A 7,013-nucleotide genomic window follows, 5' to 3' on the forward strand; every position below is an offset into this window, starting at 1 on the left:
AATTAGATAGTGGTGATGGGTGCACAACTTTGTGGATATATTAAAAAGTGCAGAATTAAAAGGGTAGACCTTATGATACAAGAATTGTATCTCAACTATAAGAAGAAAAGTCCTCAAACCCTTTTCTTCTTTTCTCTGCCTCAAAATCAGAACTTACAAAAATTTAGCTCTCACCGTTTCCTTCGTCTGTCTCCTGCCTTTAACTATAATTATTTTGTGGCTTCTCTTCTTTAAAAGACTAAAAGCATCCTGAGGGCCAGCTCTTCATCTGATTCATCTACTGAACCTCCTAGGTCTCCAAGGAGTGATGTGGGCTTAGCAGGTGCCAATGAGTACTTGCTGAATGAATGACAGCGTGACTGTCTTGCATATGTACAGCACTTTGTAACTATCAGAGTACTTTTGCTCATGCTTTTAACTTGAACTTCGTAACAATCCAGTGAGGAAGCTAGAAAGCTATTTTCATCCCCGTTTAACAAGGGAGAACTGAAGCACAATGCTACTGAGGAAGAAACACTGGACCGGAATCTAGGGTCTCGTGCTCCAGGCCAGGCTCTGCCTCTAAGTGTCTTAAAGACCCTGAGTGAGGCGCTTCACTCTCTCAGCCTATTTCCCCATCTGCAAAGTGAGAGGTAGACTCTAAGATGAGCTACAAAATCCCTTCCACTATCCTGTGATCCTAAGGACACACTGCCAGGTAGCAGTAGAGTGGAGATGGAACCCAAGTCATCTGTATTCTTTTTCCTCTGGACAGTGCCTCCCACTGTAGAGAGATGTCCCCAGCTAGAGAGACACTGGCCCCCGCCCCCTTCCAACATTATGAATTATGCAAAGGATGTATGCAAGTTTCCTTTCACTCTATTTGCAGTGGTTTACCTACTGGAGCAATCCTATAGAAGAGAAAAACATGCACTTTCAAAGCAAAAAGGTCACTGGAAATGGCATAATAAAGTAAAGAGTTGGGTACTGGAGTCTGGCAGACCTAAAGTTCAAATCCCAGTTCTGCCAACTATCTTCTGTGGGACAACATTTCTAAATCTCAGCTTTCTAATCTGCAAAACAGGATGATAATGCCTATCTTCACAGAGTGAAGAGCCACACACATAAAATGCCTGATATCAAGCCTGGTAAAAATTAAAAAAAAAAATTCTTTTAATGTTTATTCATTTTTGAGAGAGAGAGAGACAGACAGAGCATGAGCAGGGGAGGGGCAGAGAGAGAGGGAGACACAGAATATGAAGCAGGCTTCAGGCTCTGAGCTGTCAGCACAGAGACTGACATGGGGCTTGAACCCATGAATCACAAGATCATGACCCGAGCTGAAGCTGGATGCCCAACCGACTGAGTCACCCAGGTGCCCCACCTGGTAAAAAATATTTAGTGAACATTCAAATCATTTCATAAGTGTTATCCAACAGATTCCTCATAAACCTATGAAGGTAGGTACTATTATTATCCTCACTTTACAGATGAAGGATCTAAGGCACAGAGAAGTTAATTTCCCTAAAGTTAGTTATTAAATGGAGAGTCAAACTAAATAGTTCGACCCTAAGACCAGGTCACTGGCCACTGAAAAATAGTTATTGTCTTTAATTAGATCATGTCTAAGCAGTCTTACCTAAAAGACACCATCTCTTAGCATTTAGGTTTTAACTAAGCATTTAACTTAGCATTTAGGGTTTAACTAAGGAAGCAAAATCACCTAGACTCTGATGGTCTCAGACACAAATTTCAAAAGTATATTTCAAGGTCATGGACTAAGTTGGCGCAAGGACAGCATCTGGGAAAGGTTTGGTTGGTGGAACAGGCCCATCAGCAAAATGTCTTTGGAAAAGTTCTTTGCCATCTTCAAGGATCCTGGCTCAAATGATTCTATACGGAGTTGACTAAAGCCTTCTCTGTGAAGTCCATCCTAAGAAATGCTTCACTTTGGGCGCCTAGGTGACTCAGTTGGTTAAGCGTCCGACTCTTGGTTTTGGCTCAGGTCATGATTTCTTGGTTTGTGCATTTGAGCCCACATTGGGTTCTGTGCGGACAGTGCAGAGTCTGCTTGCGATTCTCTCTCTCTCCCTTTCTCTCTGCCCTTTCCCTGCTCTCCCTCTCTCTCTCTCAAAATAAATAAACTTAAAAAAAAATAAATGCTTCACTTTGTGGGAAACTCTGGATGAAAACTCACCTCGATGGCTTCTCTGCATGAATGGGTTCTGTACTGCCATTCAAACCTTGTGAAAAAATCTTTCTTGATGTTTTCAGAACTTTGCTTTGCAGTGATTATAGCTAATTTATCTGCCTTCTCCTAGGGCCACCATTACCTTAAGATAGTGGAAGGGAACAGAAAGAGAAAAGAGAGCATATTTGGATAATGCTGTCTTCTCTCACTGTATTTATGAGCATCTGCAGTCTTGGATTTTGCCCTTAACTTGCATCTTTCCAAACTCTGCCTGATTCAAAGTATGCCTCATAGGGAAGCCTTTGAAGTTTTACCCTCTAACTTTCCTCCTAGCAGAAAGGTGAAGGAAAAGTAAGCCAATCAATGTAGAAATGCTTCCTTTCCAATTCAATTGCAGCTGTGTTACATCCAGATGTCTGACTCAAGAAGGAACCAGGTAAGCCACTGGCACCCAAACACTCAGGTCTCAACTGGTGAAGTTCCAAGACCAGAAATGCCTGATTCCCATTCTGAGAAAGGCTCCCTAAAGGTTCATGGATAAGCACAGTTTAGAGCTTTCTGAAAATAGAATCTTGGGGTTACGAACAAGGATAAAATTTTGCCACCATCCTGATCCTAACACTGCCTCCGGAGAGCCCCTAGACAGCTACCTGGGTAAGGTCGGATCCTGCTCTGCCCCACTCCCCAAGGAAATGGGGTTAATACCTCCCCAGATGGCTACAGGGAGGATTAAGGGTTATTATTCTTGGCATCCAGCTCTATCACAGCTCTAGCAATTGTGACCTTGTCCATTCTAAAATAAGACATTAAATGTAAAAAATGCAAACAGTGATCTCTGAATCTGACTGTATAGTGGGGTAAGGACTTTTTTTCCCTACAAGGCCTTTGACACTTCCTCCTATACTCCAATGTGTTGGCTGAATCCTCCTCTCATTCAGGCCTCAAGTTTTTAAGGTATTAGTCACTAATGCCACAAAGCCCTTGAAGGGGTTAGCAGCTATTACAAATAGCACAAAGAATGAACCCCAAAATTCTCAGGCCTGAATTCACCCTAAAGAAATAAAGTGGTACCTTTTTACCCCAAACCCAAGCTCTCAAGGGCAGTCAGTGACATTTAGTGAAAAGTGTATGTTATATCATTTAGTACTCATAAACCCATCGTAAGGAAGGTACTGTCATCTCGTTTCACAGATGAGGAAACTATAGCTCAGAGAAGACACACAACTTACCCTATGTTACACAGCAAAGATGGTACAGACAAAGGTTCAAATATCAGCCCTACTACTACTAACTGCGTAACCTCTAGCATGTTTTTTTAACTTTCTGGAGCCTCCATTTCCTCATTTGTAAAGTGGGAATAATAATAATTCCCACTTCATAGGGGATTTGAGGATTAAATGAAGTATTGTAGGAAAAGTGTCTAACAAGTGCCTGGCACACAGTATGTATGCAATATGCGTTAGTTTTTTTACAGATCACAAAAACAGGAGTTTGACTCCATTTCCATATAATAATAGGGTTTAAAATACTGAAAGACTACTCAGTCAAATTACCTAAATAAGTATGAACTCCTGTAGTATATCCTGGATAAGAAGTGGCAAAGCCTCTGCTTGAATACCTACAATGATGGGTAACTCACTCCCCCACAAGGTGGCCCATTCTGTTTTTAGAAAACAAATTCTCTCCTATCCAGCCAATATGCACCCTCTTCGAATTTCCATCCCTTGATCCTAGTGCTACACCCTGGTTTGAATTCTGAACATTTCCTTTGTTAGCTGTGTGACCTTAGACAAGTTATTTAATCTCTCTGAACTTGTATCTTCACATGTATAATAGGGAAAATGATTTCTGCCTACCAAAGCAGTGATGAGGGCTAAATTAGATAAAGTAAAAACACCACCTAGCACACAGTCCAACATACCAGGCCCTCAATAAATGTCAGTCACATTTTTGAATGTATTCTAATTGGTAAATACCTCTTAAAGTAAGTTATTCATAATTAAATGTACCACCAAGGGATTGGTTTCTGATGAAAACCATCAGGAGTTTTGAAACGTAGGAGTTATGGGAGTCCCTCTGCAGTGGCAGCCCAAAGATGCAGTGGAATCCAGAAAGGCAAGGATGAAAGAAGAAAGGAGTCAGGATCACTCAGTGACCCAAAAGAAAGATAAATATCACCATATTACATGTTGTCTAGGATTCCCTCTCTGAGACCCAGGACTGCACACGTGGGCCACATTCCCTAACTTAAAAAGAAGAGAAGAAAATAATTAAAAAATAATTAAAAGTCACAGTTCTGGGTCTTTGTAGCAATTGGCCCCTCAAAATCCAAAGATGTTTAGCAGAGGGCTTTAAGATCTTCAGTCGTATACTTCCAGATCCTGAAGTCTACATGTGTGAAAAAAAAACCCTAATATGATGTCCCATGAGTCACTATTGAGTTCCTTTAAGCTAGAAAATTTGTCAGCTGCATGACAACTCTAAAACCCAAAAGTGGCAAATTGCCAATGTTAATACCATCACCACAATCATTACACATATTCTCTTTCTTTCAGTAACTCCAAGGTAAAGAGTCTCGGGCAGACATATGAGTTGTTGTTCAATTATTCTTCAGAGGTGACCCAAAGCACTGCTTCTACAAATTGAGATGTGGCTTGAACATAAGTGCCCTCCAACCGGTCAAAAGAGGGAAGGATAGCAGGACCCCAGTATTAAAGCAGCAGGATCACAGACTATGGCAGAAAAGGTTGTTTCCCATCTGCCAATGAAATCCAACAACCTGTAATGAAGATTCACTGTTAGTCTCAGAGTTAGCCCAAATGAGCCTTACCAGTTACTCTTTGGTCTGTGATAGAGGATCAAATTATTATACTCAACAGCCAAGATTCAATTCAATCTCTTTAAAAATATAAGAATTACAAGGAAGAATAGGCCAAAACTCAAACCAGAACTAGCCTTAAGTAGTTCCTTCACTTAGCGAAGAGACTGGCCACTCCGGAGGGACTTTAAGGTACAGAAAAGCTCTGTTCAGACCACTGAGCATATCTGTGCCCTAGGTAGAGATTTCATAATGTTTTTGAGTCAGGAGGTGTCCTCCGAATAGTTTTCTTCTCAAAACAGTTCCAGGCTCTGTTAAAAGGGAACACTTAACTGCCACTTTACTCTGATCATCTACCCCATCCTTGCAAAGAATGGGGAAGTTACAGCCACCCGATCAGGCTTCTAAACTCACAAACCTAAGAGGAAAACTTTAAAGTTGCTCTACCACTACCTCAGAAGTTAAAGGAAGTCACCGAAAAAAAAAGGACTTTGAGGAAAATAGTCAAATTAGGCAGTCAGACTTTAGTCATAAGTCCTGACACGTCTTTTCTAGAGACCCTGGTAGTACACCTGCAGAGGAGAGTCAGAGGTCACTAAGCAAATTCAACCTGGCTGGCAAGGGGGAGGGGGGGTACGACCCACTGCAGCCTTCAGTGACAAGAATCGGATCCTACTGGTTCAACCTCTCTTCTTTTCCACACTTCCTATTTCCCTTTGAGGTGGGTACTGAAGAGCCCGTTCCCAAGTAAAGGCCCTCTGTATGGGCGTTACAGTCGCCTGGTGGAAACACCTTGGCAGACTTCAGCTTGGTGCCAGGATGGGCCACTGAAGGCATCTGCAGCTGCAAGAAGCCTGACCACGGACGGACACACGGGACGGACGGACGGACGGACACACACACACACACACACACACAGAAAGAGAGAGCGAGAAAGAGCGAGCGCGAGAGCGAGCGAGACAGAGCGAGAGCAGGAGAGCAGGAAACTAAGAGAGCAGGTCAGGTCAACGTAGCCCTCCCAGCACTTCCACCTGCCCCCTTCTTCCTGAGACCCGCGCCAGATCAGATGTCAAACAAAAAAGTCCGCAAAAAAGTCCCGTGATGGGACGACTTCCACCTCTCCCTTGGCAGAGCCTCCCTGAGCCTCCAGCACCACCCACGTCCCGGCCAGCCCTCCATCCCCACCCCGCCCCCGGCCCACTGTGCCCTTCGCCCCAGCGAGGCCTGCCCCCTCTCGGGACACCCCGGAGCCCCGAGGCAGGCGGGCTCAGGCCCCCGGGCCGGCAGGGCTGCGGCCGGCCCAGAGCGAGCGGCCCGTGTGCCGGGGCTGCGGGAGCCGGTTCTTGCTTCGGCGCCCGGCGAGGGCAGGGGGCGGTGGCTACCCGTACCTGTCAGGCCTCTTCCCAGGACCGGCGGCGGCGCAACTTCAGGAGCCCATGTCCGTCCGGGGGGCCCGGCCCCTCTCCCGGGAAGGGGGGGCGCGGATCCCGGGGAGGGGGCTGGGGGCCCGGGCAGCTCTAGCCCCTTCCCATGCTCCCCGCCCGGCGCCTGGCCCGGGCCGGACAGCGCCTCCGCCCGCCCCTGCGCACCGCCTCACACCCGCGCTCACACACACTCACACTCCCTCGCGCGCTCTCACACACGCACTCCCCTCCCTCCTCCTCCTCTGTTTATCTCCTCCAGCTGTCTGGGGACCCAGGAGAAGCCCAGCACTGCGCCTGCGCCACGCAGTCTCCGCCCCCGCCCCGCGCCTCACAGCCGGCGGCTACGCTACGGAGAGAGCGTCCGGCGGTTTCCAGAATAGCTAGACGGGCCCCTCCCCCCTCGCGCGCCCGGTCAACGTCTGCTGCCGGCGGTGCCTACTAACCTGCTAGTGGGGGGAGACCCGCACCGCCGCGACCAATCCGCTCTTGCGCTCGCCGGACCGGCAGCCAGTGGGCAGGCGGGAAAGCCGGGCTGAGCCCCGGCGCATCCTGGGAGTCGTAGTTTCTCTCCGTCGAAGAGCTCCTGCCGGGCGGGTTCACC

At 46.6% G+C, this 7,013-nt stretch overlaps 1 protein-coding gene across 3 annotated transcripts in view; it reads right to left on the reverse strand.

The window, feature by feature from the left end:
• The window catches only part of WDTC1 (WD and tetratricopeptide repeats 1), a 65,645-nt gene extending 59,010 nt beyond the window's left edge, over positions 1-6,635 (reverse strand). For all 3 annotated transcript variants that reach the window (XM_047082471.1, XM_047082469.1, XM_047082472.1), the window contains exon 1: positions 6,377-6,635. The gene's annotated coding sequence lies outside the window, so the exon portion shown is untranslated. The remainder of the gene's footprint in view (positions 1-6,376) is intronic.
• Between the last annotated feature and the right edge of the window lie 378 nt (positions 6,636-7,013).

This window comes from Lynx rufus, unplaced genomic scaffold (genome assembly GCF_022079265.1).
Source record: "Lynx rufus isolate CCGP_SWC_20201006 ecotype Redwood Valley unplaced genomic scaffold, mLynRuf1.p SCAF_2, whole genome shotgun sequence".
NCBI lineage: Eukaryota > Metazoa > Chordata > Mammalia > Carnivora > Felidae > Lynx > Lynx rufus.